Source organism: Triturus cristatus, chromosome 11 (assembly GCF_964204655.1).
Source record: "Triturus cristatus chromosome 11, aTriCri1.1, whole genome shotgun sequence".
NCBI classification, from domain to species: Eukaryota; Metazoa; Chordata; class Amphibia; order Caudata; family Salamandridae; genus Triturus; species Triturus cristatus.
Window position 1 is genome coordinate 1,018,083,588 of NC_140594.1, and position 16,078 is coordinate 1,018,099,665.

The following is a 16,078-nucleotide window of genomic DNA, read 5'->3' on the forward strand; positions in this document are numbered from 1 at the left end:
AACATTTTTCTAAAAAACAATATTTTCCTCTCGTTTCTTTGATGGAAAATCCTGGAATCTGAGGTTAGACACAAATGTTCACCCACTTGCCATTCCCCAAAGTCTCCCAATAGAAATGGTACTTCAATCGTGTGGGAGGCCTAGTGCCTGTGATAGAAAATGGGCCAAATCGCAACATGGACATATCAAATGTTTCCACAAAAAACTGACACTTTTTTCAATGTGCCTAGATGTGGATTTTGGGTCCTAGCTCAGCGGCACATAGAGAAATGTAGGAAACCTGTACATTTAAAAAAAAATAAACACCTAGGGTAATCCAGGAAGAGGTTACTTTTGTGGCTCTCACCAGATTCTGTTATCCAGATACCCTTGCAAACCTCAGAATTTGTCTAAATGAACACATTTTCCTCACATTTCTCTGATGGAAAGTTCTGGAATCTGAGGGGAGCTGCAAAGGTCCTTCCACCCAGCATTTCCCCAAGTCCCCCAATAAAAATGGTACCTCAACTGCTTGAGTAGGCCTAGTGGTTGCAACAGGAAACTGCTCAAAACACAACATGAGCGCATAACATTTTTCCACTGAAAACTGACATTTTTTTGCAATGTGGATCGTTGTGGATGTTGGGCCCTATTTTGCCGGCATCTAGGGAAACCTAGCAAATCTGTAAAAAATTTTAAAACTAGACACCTGTGGGTATTCAGGGTGGGCTGACTTGAGTTGCATCACAACATTTTTTTTACCCAGATTCCCTTACATACCTCAAACTTTGAGAAAAAAAATACATTTTCCTTGTATTTCTTTGATGGAAAGTTTGGGGCACCAAAGTGTGTCCATATGTGCTTGGTTTTATCCGCCCATTTTTAGGTTGACTCTGCTTTGGGCACCCACACAAGTGAGGTATAATTTTTATTGGTAGACCGAGGGAAATGCTGAGTAATAGTACATTTGTGGTGGCACGGTGATCCCACACAGAATTGTCAGGAAAATGTGATTTCTTTAGCTAAATTTGATGTTTGCACGGGATTCTGGGCAAGAAAATATTAGGCAATCTATGCAAGTCACACCTCTCTGAACTCGCCCAGGTGTCTAGTTTTCAGAAATGTCTGGGATTGGTAGGTTTTTTTCTAGATGGTGCCAAGCCCGGAACCAAAACCCAGGTGACCCCCTTGCAAAACCAGGTTGTTTTATGATAGATAATTTGTTTTGGCACTTTTCCTGTTGCGGGAACTTGGCCCACCCACAAAAGTAAGGTAGCATTTGTATCAGGAGACCTGGGAGAACAGTGGGTGATAGGCAATTTGTGGTTTCGTTCTGATTCTGGAAGAATATAACATAGTACTGCAAGGAAAATTTAAGATCGTACTCACATTTTGAGGTTTGCAGGGCATTGTGGGTAAGAAAACTTGTTGGGCTCCAGAAGAGGCACACCACCCTGTATTCCCCTGGGTATCTAGTTTACAAAAATATCTAGAGTTGGTAGATTGTCCCTAGAGACAATGTACACCTTGGCAGAGAACGACAGAAAAGATCGATATTACTGCACAACCACCTCTTTCACAAGTACACACATACTGGTTTGATTTGGCACAAGGGTGAGTGAAAGGTTCAAAAAATATATTTTATTAACAAGAGATTTCACAAAAATGAAGTACACTGTTACTAATTGAAAGGTCAAAAAACCAATGACTGTGAGCTGTGAGCCAATGACTCACAGCTCGTGAGCTGTAGATCCGCGACAAGACACCAACCTCTTTACAGTCCATTCAAACACCTTTTATACATGACACAACACAAGACCATTCACACCGCCAGCCAGGGGCCCAGCACATTACAACACTTACATCAACAGACAATGTACACCCTGGCAGAGAAAGACAGAAAAGACAAATATTACTTCACAACCATCTATTTCTCAAGTAGACACACACAAACTGGTGGGATTTGGCATGAAGGTGATTGAAGGTTCAGAACGTAAAATTGTATTAACAAGGGATTTCCAAAAAATGAAATGTACTGTTAATAATTGAAAGGTCAACAAACTGAGCCAGTGACTCATAGCACGTGAGCTGTAAAGCAACAACAAGGCACCAACCGCTTTATAGGCCATTCACACACCCTTCATATGTGACACAAACAAAACCATTCACACTACCAGCCACGGACCCAGCACATTACAACACTCACATCAACAGACAGTGCCATTCAAGGCTATCACTTTCAAAGCCCACATGACTGACACAACAATCACGCCAGCTGGTGGCTGATGGAGTGAGTTGGCTGGCGTTTGGTCAGCAGTGTGTGCAGTGACCAGCACCAATTCACTACCCACACACTGCCCACCAAATGCCAGCTCACACCCACCTCAAGTCAAGCACCAGCTCACAGAACACCTCCAACCAAGCGCCATTCCAAGTACACTGCCAGCCAAGCACCAGTCCATGCACATCACTAGCCAAGAGCCAGTCCAACCACACCCCCATCACATTTTTTTAAACAAAAATGAAAAGACAAACCTTTTGGATGTATATACAAAGCTGTACCTAAAAACACAACAGCTCTAACTAAACATCACACTAAAGCCAACCATGAAATCTGAATAATAAATATAAAATGATACAGACTAGTGAGTTTACTTTTACACTCGCCATTGCTCCCAAATTCTCAGTTACATGTGGGCACACACAGCCCAGGTTTAGAAGGACAATCGGGGCAGTACATACAACTCTGCTTCTGCACACCTCTTTGGTTAAAGACTCCACATTTCCTACTGGGAAAGACTATGTGGGGAATGGGAGGAATGTGATCAGGAGAGTGGAGATCTTTCAATCTAACCACATCCTCCACTGCTGCAACTCAAGGGACTCTTGCCTGTTCCAGGGACTCTTGCCTGTTCCACTACAACAAGGCTGCCTATCAAAGACTGCTGAAACTGAACAAATGTCATCTTTGACTACGGAGAACAATCCTTTAATACAACAAAGCATTGAAGGTTGCTAAATGGAATAAATGGATAGCCAATGTCGTATACCAAAAATAAGCCTTACAAACATCAGTGTAAGTTTCCAACCTCTGAGTGACTCTATCTACACCACCCATGTGTTTATTGTAGTCTAAAATGCACACAGGTTAGAGCACTTCAGCAACCTGACCCCAAATAATCACAGGTGAAGTACTTTTATCATGGATGGTAGTCAGCATGTAGAAAGCTCTCCTGTCAGAAAACTTCACAGCTAGAAGTTCATCACTACGCAAGACACTGCAATGTCCGATCTCAAGTGTTTTACAAACAAGCTTTACAGATCACAGTGGATTGTGCCACAAGCCACAGTGTCCAAGTTGAACAATTCCCTGACAATTACACTCTAGTGTAGATGAAAAACGTTTTTTTTTTTTATTTGAGCATAACATAATTGATCGTTACAACATACAGTATCCTTCAATTCATTCAAACATCTGCCATCAGGACATATATTAAACTGCCATATATTTAGCATTAATTAAATAACACGATCTGCCCTTTTCCTCATAAATAATCAGGTTAAAATAGTAAGAGGTACGGTCTAAGTTCAATTTAGCATCCTTAAAAAGAAAATCAAGCATATCTACCTAGCTCAGATTCAACAGCTCCTGGGCCCGCCAGTCATACCCAAAGCACTCTATAATCCAGATTGTCAAGGGGAACACAATCTGTGCACCCTGTTTTCCAGCACTCCTCCCCTTACAATTTTACAGTGCTTTCTCCATATTGTACATGCTCATTATCTGAGAAAACCATTGTTGTATTGTAGGTGGATAATATTCTTCCACGCGGTTGCTATGAAAAGACATGCCATAACGGTAGAGATACACATAAAATAAATCTGCCCCATATCCCTCATATGAGAAGAGTCAACCCCAGCTAACATCAAAGATGATCTTAGATGTACCTACCTTCTAAAAATTATATTCCAACAATTCTCAATACCTTCTCTTATTGGGATTAACTTGACACAATTGAAAAAAATATGTTCCAAATCAGTGGGCCCATGCATTCCCAGTATAACCTTACTGCTCTTGAAGAATTCAGCGGATCCACAAAGCAACTCTCACATCAGTGGCAAAATGATCACATCCCTCCATTCATGCAAGCCTTTCTATTGGTGTCTGTAGAGCGGAACAATACTTTCAAGCATCTTTTCTTCATCCCACTGGCTGTTGATGTCATGAGAGCCACATTCTTCTGTCTAGAAGTACATCGCTATGTACAGAGAATGATTATGAATTCCAGACTGGCTAAATCCCTAAACATCCCTCCCTAGTGAGAAATGCATGTGTGTACATTTCCCTGTGCACAAACATCCAAACACCGGAACACATAATTGGCAAGACCACCAAGAATTCAAAAAAGCAAAAACCTGTTCCTAACTACATAAGTGCTCCTTGATTTGGGTGTCTATTAGAGGACTACACTTTCATTCTTTTTTTTTTTAAAGTTTAGAATGCTTTATTGAGATAATAAGCAAAGTAAAACACCGGTACATGAACATGTAGCATGAAGTAGAAGTAAAATATAAATATGATTACAATGCAGTAAAGCCCTCGAAAGGGTAAACTTGTACGCAGAGTAAATGCATTTAACATTTTGGAATTTTAAAAGAGAGGAAAGAAGAGAAAGAAAAGAGGAGGGGAAAAGAGGGGGAAGGGGAATGCATCAGAGGTTAAAACTGTTATGTAGAATAATGAGAAACAAACAATAAATTTTGATAAAAGAAAAGATAAAATGGTACAGTGGATACAAGAGAAATCAAGTAGCCGACCTGGAAACAAAAGAGGTTAGTGATGACCACAACAAGTCTTTTATAATGAAGTCTTTTTTTAATCCTTTCACTCTCTTTTTAACCGATGCAGCCTAAGCTTCTCAGCTGCACTCAAGGCATACGCAAAGTACCACGCAAAATCATCATAAAAGCACTATAACAAAAGCATTATAACAACTGACAAACGACTGAACCAACTCAAACATGACTCTATTTGTCCTTTGTCATTGTGCTTAAACACAGCTCAACTTCCACCCCAAACGCTTGGACCACTCCTTCAGACCTCACTCTTGAAACCCACACATATCCTACATACAATATTGCTCTATAAACTAGCACTTTACCACAGGTGATCACCAAATGGAGTTACCTCTTACCCAATTGCCGGGAAAGGCTTCAGTGCTTCGGCCAGCGTATAGGTGACTTATACTTGCTACTATTGAACCAAATACAATATTTAATTGATAAAATGGCCATATAAGAGAACAGTAGGCTCACTTTCCATTTCAGAGTGAACATCATTTAAACTCATGGACTGGAGCCTTCAGCTCTGCAGTGTAATTGTAATAATAACCTTGGGAATAACCCTAGCGTAAATGCTGTTGTACGTATTTCTGGTTCAATATTAGCTATGCGTTGTCCAGTACTGATCAGTTGCTTGCATTTGGAAAAGGCCTACACTAACTATTTCTAGATCTGAAAACATATGTGGCCATAATTCTATGAATTAGGGAAGTGCTGAGTCACAAAACATGTTTTTCTGGTGCTATTGTATGTATTTTTAGATATGAGGCATTACTGGGTGAAAAACACCCTTTTCGCACAGTATTTTGAAAGCACACATGTGGTGAGGGTGATGTATGGCAGGAATATTTGGGCATCTTTTCTGTCTTGAATTGTGCTCTGGTTGTGTGTATGTTTTATTGTTCCTCTTGTGCTGCATTATTGCATTGGTTTTCTGTTGCATTGTGCTGTGGCTATTGTTTTGCCTTCTGCTGTGCTCTTATTTTACGTTGTATCACATTGCGTGGTGCTTTGTTATTTACGGTAGAAAGTCAACACATTTAGCCACATTTCAAAACAAAAACAGCACATCGGTTTACAATCCCAGTGACAAACAACCATTTACCTCTGTCTCTGGCGGTTAAATAGCGCTGTCCAATTTCTAAACTATTTAAGGCACTAGCCAACACAAATTCGTGGCAGAGGCGTTTCTGAAGTATTCTTAGAGTACGTTCCTGAAATTCAAGTTACATTTTTACAAAAGTGGTAAGAATAAATACTGTTTTGCTGTTTTATTGAGCAATTTTGTCTGTAGCTAGTTACTGCCCCGTGGACCACGATTATAGATTAACATAAGCAAGCTAATTATTTCTGTAGGGTTGCACTTTACTACGGCAGTATCACTTCTTAATAGCCCAGGCAGCCGTAAAAGACACGCCCAATATAAAGCCTTTCTGCTAAAGTTGAAAGTCCTCTTCATAGTGCTGTGTGAGAGCATCGCAAGGGAAGAGGCAGGAGGCTGCAATCAAGGTGTGTAACCTATTATTTTTAAAATGTGATTAATCATTGCATCAAAGGCGTAGAATCTACAAACCCGTTTAGTCCATCTAAATGTTGTGCTGAAAGGGTCTCGTTTCTGTTATGCACACTTGCATTTACAGTAGGGTTCTGGTGTGACTAATATGCCACGTAAAAATTTGATATATATATATATATATGTGTGTGTGTGCGTGTGTGTATACATATATAGAGTGCAAGTACACTCTTAAAAACGAAGGTGGTGTTTGGTGAGTATAGATATATATATGAGTGTGTGTATACGTGTGTGTGTATATATATATGTTTTTTATGTATATGTGTATACATGTGTGTGTGTATATATGTATATGTGTGTATGTGTATACGTGTGTGTGTGTGTGTATATATATATATATATATATATATGTGTGTGTGCATATATATATCTTTAATCAATTGATGAAATCTTTTGCATGGCTGCAATTATTATATAAATACAAAAAAATTATGCTTTAGCAACCTGATCAGTATTTGTTATCATAATATGTATTTTATACTGGGTGCACTCAAATACATCCAAAGCTAAAAAAGAGATACAAAAATAAACATGCAATCTGTATTGTTTAAGATTTAAAATGTTAAAGTGATTGATGGATTAACTAATTGATTGTATGATGTGTTCTTAAATGGCATAAACTGATGGTACAAAAGACCTCTAGGGCCGGCAATTAGGATCTCCTTAGCAACATTGACATATGTATTTGTACATCCTGCTCAGCTGTTTTGCCGCATAGTTTAGCAACCTCTCACGCAACCTTTAAATTCTAATGAATATTGTAAAAATCACCATGGTATAATGTGTTTTTTGCAGGAGGCGAATGTTAAAGTAACAGTGGGGTTCTTTAACGTGCGCTGACACACACTAATATAGCATTTTCATCTGCGAATTCTGTATTTATTAATAGTGAAAAGATGTAGATGGTAATTTAAATACAGTTCTTTATATGTTTGCTGTTACATAGGTTATAATTGGGGCCTTCTTAAGAGTTTAATAGACAATCAGTGCTTAATTTGATCCGGTGGTATCAAGTGATTTTCCCAAAATCACAGGATGTCAAGCCGATGCCAAGACTTGAACCTAGTTACCCAGCTCCAAAGTCAACAGCTCTGGCCATTATGCCACATCCTATCCCCGCTTTGAGGGTTAGTAGTTTGTTCCATTTTGGCCGGCGGTAAAAGGGGAAATGGCCTGGTGCAAGATGCCTCTTGGCAAGAGCACCGACACTTATCTTTTTACAAATTAACAACTGTAGACAATGTCATACCAGTATAAATAATGTACTTGTAATACGGCAGACTGGTTATGCGCCATGTTTGTGACGGAGTATCCTGTCCCCTAAACTCTTAATAATGCCCTAAGTTTTAGTTTTAGAGCCTGCGAACTTCACCTCTTGGCGATAAAACTGAGGCGCAGTAGGGAGTTGGAGGTTGTGGACTGTAACTCTCCGTTTTATGACAGCAGAATTAGGAGTGTGTTGAGAGCATAACAAAAGTGGCCTCGTTTTGAAAAACCCACATGTTCGAGAGATAGTGCTCGGTATCTTTCAGTGATTGTGCTAGTTTGTACCAGCGTTAAGTGGCCTATATTAAAAAGGCAAGTCCACCATTTTGCACTGTTTTAGGTCACGGTGCACAGACGTCAATACTGGTCCCTAAATGTACATATCTAGAGGGAAAGATCCGCTTGTTTGTGTGAATCAAAAATGGTAAGCTTGTTTGTGTGAATCAAAAATGGTAAGCCTTGATTGTAAAAATTATGCATCGAGAGTTGCATTGCAGCAGAGGAATAATACTAGTTATGCACTGGACAAATAGTCTATTATTGGGAGTGGTGAGAAGAGGTACTCACAGCACAATCAGTGTAATGTATAAGTCCACATAGTGAGAATGGAATTGAGAGTGGACTAACGCATGCTGTATTGCATCAACGTTTTTACAACATTGAACTTTAGAATTGATCTGTAGCCTTCGTGAGAAAATTAAATAGTTGACGATAATGTGATGACAATATGGAACTTCTATCTTCACTTGGTGGATATACTACCATGATAATGTGAAGGTGTTATATATGCTGACGCCTTCTGGCTCAATGAAATACAATATCATACATTGCATGTTGCTGATAGAATCACAGTGCTAGCATTTTCATTGGTGGTGTGCTGATGTCAGCAAAAAGTGCTTTATCTAGATGAGTATTAAAAGTTCTCTGATATACATTACCTTTGACTGTACAAACTTGAAAGATCCCTATTGTTGCTTGCAACATTGAGCTCACTAAAACTTTAAATGTTCATAAAGTAAGACATGCTTTGTGCTTTCAAACATTATGGTGAAGATTTTTTTTAAATCCAATTATGCATTATACTTTACTCGCATAGACAATTTTGGTGCTTGGGATGTAAATCTCCCAAATGAGTTTTGTCCTTCATCAGAGTTCAGCAAATGGCATGTGAATAATTCAGTGATAAATAATATCACCATGCCTATTGTCACCTTAGTTATGCTATATATGTTATAAAGTACCCCCATGATATAATATAAGGATTTTGCAAGTCACAGAGGAGTTCTCTGACCATACAAAGGAAAGAGATCAAAGGCCATGTAAAGTCTCATGGAACTCTGAGGTGACTTGCAATATTCCTATAATGTACGTCAGGAGGTATTTTATTCCTTACAATACATGACCCTACTATAACACTTCCCACAAACCACTTATATCCTTGGTATAGGATGTTTGTAAACCTAAAGAATACAATTAAAACCTCTAGTGCAAAATTATACCTACTACAAATATTTCTTGCAAAAAATATTAGAATCCGTTTAGTGCAAATAAAATGTAAAAAAATACTGTGGCTCGGAATGCATAGAACCATACAGAGGGATTCTATCATTCCTATAATTGCCTAAAACAATTGCTGCCTTAAAAGTCTACTATCTGTTTATCACTGATCATCTAGAAAAACAGAGCAGAAGAAGGAAAAGCAGCAGTTTATTTTTGTTTTTGAAACAATAGCTTTAATCATGTCATGCCTTTCCCCTTGACTGCTGGCAGTAGGCATTGTGATGTCAGAACTTTACCTACTTATTACAGTTGAGTGCCTACATGATTCTGTTATTACAGGCAACTAGAGACACAACAAGTAACCTCTAAGAACGTAAATTACAGTCAGGCTTTTATACAGGTATTGCAGGTTTGCACGATTTACAATAACATTATTATAATGTCACTACTCACTTGTGCTATATTGTTTTGCTTCACCATTTAGCTCTTACCTTAACTGTAAGAACATTTTGTTTTATGCAAGCTGATGAGCCGTTTGGGATGACTTCGAGCTAATTTTCTGGTTCTGACATCAGAGCATCATGATTCTGTTCTGTGTATGCGCACAAAACAGACGCAGAAGCATGCAGCCTTTTTCAAGGAAGTTGCACACATATATTTTGGGCCTAGTTCACAAAGGTAAACTTACACTTTTGCATTAGTTAACCAATTGTTTTGTTATTCACAAACCCAATTGAATAGTACATTTATGACTCCCCAGTTGGAGCAGAGACCTTCACACATAAAAAGATACCCTTAGTTTAACTTTGTGAATCGGTCCCTATTTATGTAACTAACGACTTTGTGCACAAGCTTCTAACAACAATTTTGCATCCTGAAGTGAGGTAACAATAATGCATCACTGCAGCCAGCTCCTGGTGTTATCTCAGTCTTTTAACCAAGCCTGCCCTGTGACCTGAAGTGGTCTGTCCTTACTTTTGACTGTTTGCTGCCAGCCCCATTATCTGCATGCAATCATACTTCCTAGTTGTTTATGCTTTATCTGACCAGCACACAAACTGAGCAGTGATGGTAGATTTTTTATTTTAAAAGGCTGTGATGGATGGGTATAGTGTGTGTACTGAGGGGGAGACTATTTACTAAATCTGTCACTATCTGCTTCCTGCTCCCAGATTGCCCAAACTGAATCTGTCCAACTTGTCAAATAATCTGGACTGGGAAAGCCTTCACTTGTAAAGGTATGTGAGGTCAAATCAAGTGGGGCCCAGTCCAAACCTTGATGAGAATGGGTCGATCAGTCACCTGTCAGAGCCTGAAAGAGGCAAAGCTTGTTCCTGTGTTTTGGACTTTCATAAAGGATTTCATCTGAGGCTGTCGTTTAGCTGTAAGTTTCAGGGGTTACTGATCCAAGCAAATTTCTGTTTTTGTCCTTCAGTTTTCTTTTGGAAATGCATCCTTACTATACATTTAGAAAAAGCAATAAGGAAAGTTCATGTAAATTCTAAAATAAAAGGAAACAAAATGTTGAATCAATTTTGGAGTGCCTCTGGAGACAGTTGGGGCTCTCACCACTCAGATTAAACTAACTACATTTTCAATCAATACTTAGTTGAAAGACTGACTTTGCCACGTCTGTTCCTCAGTTCATGGATTTGCCTTGATACTGTCAAAGTTTGGTTGAAGCTTCAACCATGAACCTACCTACACTTCCTGCAACCAACTCTGCCATGCCTCTTTGTATTCAGGAGTCATGCGAAGTGGATCTTGCTAACTGTGCTCATGGTGAATTGAGCTGCTGTGATGAAGGCTAAATTAAAAGATAACAATGAACTATAGAGAAAAGTCCTAAAGTAGTGTTCTGTTTGAGTATGCAACATGATTTTGATTGTCTCTGATGAAACCAGCATTAAATGTACTGTTGTTGTGAAATCCTTTGAGAAATTGGAGTGAATTATTTTGCCAATTGATGAAATATTGTCAGTGCTAGAAATTGTCAGCCAGTGCCCCAGCATAATTAGGAAAAATACTACCCCAACTTGTTTTCGAATTTTCAAACTAAATGTTGTAAAACACATTGCAGAAACTCCGAATGATTCCAAAACCAATCTTTCTGGTGCCAGATCGTTATAGACCAAACTATTTCCCAACACCTTTAGAACTGCCCTCCTGGTAATATGGGTTCTCACCACCAAATATTTCATATGGAAAAGATAACAATACATGTGAGCATACAGGGGTTCACTATAGGTGGATTCGTGATTTTGCAATGGACAGTCTTTACACCAAACGCAATAGGCCTCAAAACCTAGTTCAAAATTCCAACGCGAGGACTGGACTACTGCAAGATACATCTACTTTATCCACAAATCACCATACCGGTTGAGGGCCACCAGGAATGTGCACCCTTTGAACTTTATGATGGCATGCTTGGTTGTTTGGTTGGATCTTCTCTCGAAGTCAGTGCAATATAGTTCTGTGAGATTCTTTAAAGATATGAACATTGGAGGCAGTATTTTAGCTTGTGGAAATGAATCGGTGCTTGATAGCACATACATAATTGTGTTACCATTAGGATTTTGATTCACAGCCAAGAAAACGTTGTTTGTGTATACTTTATGATATTTCTGTACATTTTCTATGCATCCAAGAATCCCATATAGTTCTATATATCTGAGAGCATTTCTAACTTTATCAAATTAGAAGAGAGGTTTTGCATGCTTTCAGAAGGGATTTTCTCTCACTTTAACAGCAATACTGAGCCACTAACATAGGCAGCAATAGGTTTGCGGTATTAACCGCCTAACGGATGATGATTGACTTAAAAGCTTTCAGGGCATGCAATATGTGTAGGTTATGTTGGAGGAAGCATGTCAGACCAAGCATTGAGAATAATCTCTTTAAGTGGAAAATGTGTGCACATCATATGGAACATTACTCTAAAATTGTATTTCTTGTTGGGTATTCTGTATGTGCATATTGCTCTCGGTGAATCTTTTACACTACAACTGATTTGAAACTATTGAGGCTTAACAAATGACACATTGCTTATATAAGGTCTGAGGTCAGTGCAATCAATCTTGAGACAAGGTAACTGAAAGTTAATAAATGGCTTGATGTCATAAATTATACAATACTTTCTTGCTTTCGAAAACTCAGTCTGTTGCATTATGTAAATTAGATAACATTCATTACTTTCATAAAGAGGCATGTGGGAGTTTAAGAATATGGATTTCCATGAAATTAGATTGTACTAGTAATCTCTTTCTCCCTCTCTCACACACACAAACACACGGACACTCACACACACACAACTTAGCTAATGTTTACAAAAAAAAAGAAATTCACTGAAAAGGTTAAAGAGATATTATAGATAGGTTCCACAGACAAATTGTGTGTAACAAGTAAAGAGTATTGCCCTTGACTTCCACCGGGTGGCGAGCTCTCTCCCCAACAGACAGCCAACCCCTTGACATGCAAGTTCTTCTGTAGAGTTCAGTGGGGGTTTGGCTACAGGGCCTTGCCGGAGACTCCCAATACCCCATGGACAGCCAACTGCTTACTGTGCACAGCATTCAGCCATTAGCAAGCAACCCACATTCTCTTTTCCTTTTAAAATTTTTTATACATTTTGGGTAGTGCAGTACTCCTGGTATACCCGACACATTTTGTAAACCCCATAGTACTGCAATAGCGTGTAAGTCCTCTGGGAAGCTGGCACTGGACCGCAGTATCTTGGGGTGGAATCTTGAATAGTGACTCCCACATAAGTACTGTGGTACCTCACAGGAAGGCTGTGCAGGGTCCAAGAGAGTACTGCAGTATCAGCAGCAGTAATAAAATAATTGTAATCTCTGTGGGTGACCATCTGGGCCCTCTCTGACCCCTTCAGCCCTTATTTCAAAGGTTTTTTTCAGGACACGAGGACCAAGTCCCCAAGTCCTGTAATGCCAGCCACAACATTTTGTTTACAATTGTTGCCAACCAATCAGATCACTCAGTACCCCAGTACCAGCACCATTACCATGGTAGTGAAATGGTCACTAGGAGTAAAAGATGCCTCGGCCAATCAGAAGGTATCATTTTATTTACTTTGTCGTTCCTGCAGGACTTCTGGTGTACCAAGCCAACCACTCCGCTATACCTAACTTTTTCCAAGCATTTACGCTTTAATTTCCAAACCGAGTCTCTCTTTAAATACTAATGCCTCAAAAACAGCTGAAAAGATTCACACATATTCTAAAAGCACACTTTTAAAGTAAAGTTCTACTTTCCTGCCAAATTTGGTGTAATTCCATTTAGCAGTATTTCTGTACTGGTGAGCAAAGTTTCCTATGGGACATTGCATGGAAAATCAATGTTTTGGAACCCTCTTTTTTCTTTGCTCCCTCTCTTTTTACTTTCCTTCTGCTTAACTGATCAGTGCAAAGCTTTCTGTGACAGAACCAAGGTGGGATGAATTTTATTTGCTCCTAGTTTGAGCTTATATCCTTTCCACAATATCTTGACTCTGAACATTATCTTTCATGGTTATTTGATAGTAGATGCAGTAAACTCTTACAGTCACTTTAGTATAGCTGATTCATCTCACCTGATCACACAAAACTGGTTAAAATGGGTTTTAGTTTCTGATAACCTTCTTTCTGATAACCACTGAGATAAAAAGTAAGGACAACACCTTAGACATTCCAGCATTGCACGCTGATGACCTTAAGTGAGCTGTATCCTGGTATTTCCTGTTAGATTTGATGGCCTCTAATAATCCAATGTGCACAAATCAATTCCACAAGTACAGCTTATTACATTGCTTCAGGGTTGTAGATGAAATCTAAATAGGTAAAGTTGTCAAGATTGCTTATCAAGTGTGTTGCATAATGCTGACATATTATGTGTCATATGCATGTGGTGAGATAGAAACCAGCAAAGTAAACTGTGTCCATATTTCAATGGAGACTGGCTGAGGGTTTTTCAAATTACATGGGACCACCTGGCATCTTTGGCAAGTGTTGTATTTATTTCCTGCTGCTTTTTATGCTGCCATCCTATCTTTATCTTTCTGTTTGCTCACTTGTTTCGTTCCTATAAAACCTATACAGGATCTGAACGTTTGGACAACATACACTGTGGGCTTAGTGTTCAAGCTGATTCCAGATACCCCCACTGGATATGTTGGCCTGTATACCAGCTAGCTCACAGTGCCACTAGAAACTCCTCTTACCAAGTAGAGAATAGTTCTTGGCAACTATCAAACATGACAACCCTGATTCCTCAGGACCATGGAAACAGTGTACTACTTTTCGCTCAGTCACTCGTGCTGACTTAGTCTCAGGGAGATACACAGAATAAACAGTTTAGACGTTTTTCAATAAGTATTTATTGAACAGTCGTTATTCTAGTGTAAAAGAGGTGTGCTGAAACAATCATTAGACAGTAACAGATATAAATGATTAGAAGCACTAGGAAAGTAAAAGGATGGTAGATTTTTACCATTTTGCTATAATCATAAATACAGGCAAGTACATAAAATACATGCCAATAAAATGCGTACTCCTGCAATACTACCCTAACTAGATGTACCTAAGTGTACCTAGCATGTATGTAGGTGTTAAGCCAAGAATCCCTCTAGGATAAAGTCAACCCCATTACCTGAAGTGAGAGACTGTGTGGGACCCAGTCTTGGTCTTGAGCTGGACACCCCGCAAGGGATGTTAGACCACTGCGAGATGGAGTATCTGCATGCAGGAACCTCAGCATCTCGTGTCAGGGTGTATTACAGGGAAATCCTGATATCCTCTGTCTATCTCAGCAAGATGTGCTGTTTATATACCCAAAGGTGTCCCCAGGGGTTCTGCCTTGCTGTGCCAGTGTCGGACTTAGGCTGAAGTCGGGAATTAACCTTGTACATAGTTATTATGCAGGAGATGGTAGTCCTGCTGAGTTTCCAAGAATCCAAGGATCCTCATGATAATGTATGAGGCTATTGTTCAGGGAAAACCCCATGTTCTGTTAGCAGTACTGTAACAAGGTGAAGGGTCAGCCCTAGCAGCCCGTTATGCATGTAATGTAGGTATACATATAGGTGAAAGTTTGGGATGTTACCCGAGCCTATGTTGGGGTACCTATATGGAATATAACATCATCCTATCGTTATCTATCCATTTGCTCACTTCCCCATCTGAACACTCATCTGAACAATAAGCCATCTATCCATCCATGCATCTATTCATCCATCCATCTGGTCACCCGTGTGCCCATCCATCAATACTTTCACCCACACACCTGTTCTTTAATGAACCCATTTACCCACATGCATCCCTTCAATCATCTATTCTCAATGTTACCAATCCTAAGTAACTCCATCAAACCCATCCACCCTCCATAGTTATCCACTCGTCCATCTCAAACTCGTCAATAAATAACAAAGCACTATTGCACATGTTTTGCACATGTTCACGTCAGACTTAGTTAGTAAAACATATAGAATATTACCTACAATAACAAAGCAGATAGATCTAGAATAGGCTTTTCTATTTCTAAACCAAACAAAACTATAATTACTGATTATATGCTTTAGAATGGCAATTCAAGTCCCTTAGAAATGAAAACAACTTGTTGGTGATGTTATCAATGAAATTTAGTATTGGACATGTAAATGGAGTATGCAATCATAAGGTGTTCTGATGCCAGTGGATGCTGCAGCCGATATGTTGATATTACTGCTTCTAATGCTTTATAAAAAAACAAATGAAAAGCATTATTAATATCATTCAATCCTTCTAAAGTCTTTTTATACATATAAATATGTCTAATGAGAAATTAGATAACAACTAAAGTCTGTTTATCCACTTCACCTACCACATACTAATGTGAATGAGTCATAATGCATATAATTTGAGGTGAAGTAGATGTTTATAGTTCAGC

General features: G+C 39.0%; 1 protein-coding gene across 3 annotated transcripts in view; it reads left to right on the forward strand.

The window, feature by feature from the left end:
• LOC146785847 (maltase-glucoamylase-like) overlaps positions 1-16,078 on the forward strand; it is a 783,978-nt gene that overhangs the window by 98,554 nt on the left and 669,346 nt on the right. Inside the window, exon 1 of one of the 3 annotated variants that reach the window (XM_085635205.1) lies at positions 6,235-6,330. The exons of the other annotated variants lie outside the window; for them this stretch is intronic. The gene's annotated coding sequence lies outside the window, so the exon portion shown is untranslated. Of the gene's footprint in view, positions 1-6,234; positions 6,331-16,078 lie in introns of those variants that run through there. 3 annotated transcript variants of the gene reach the window in all.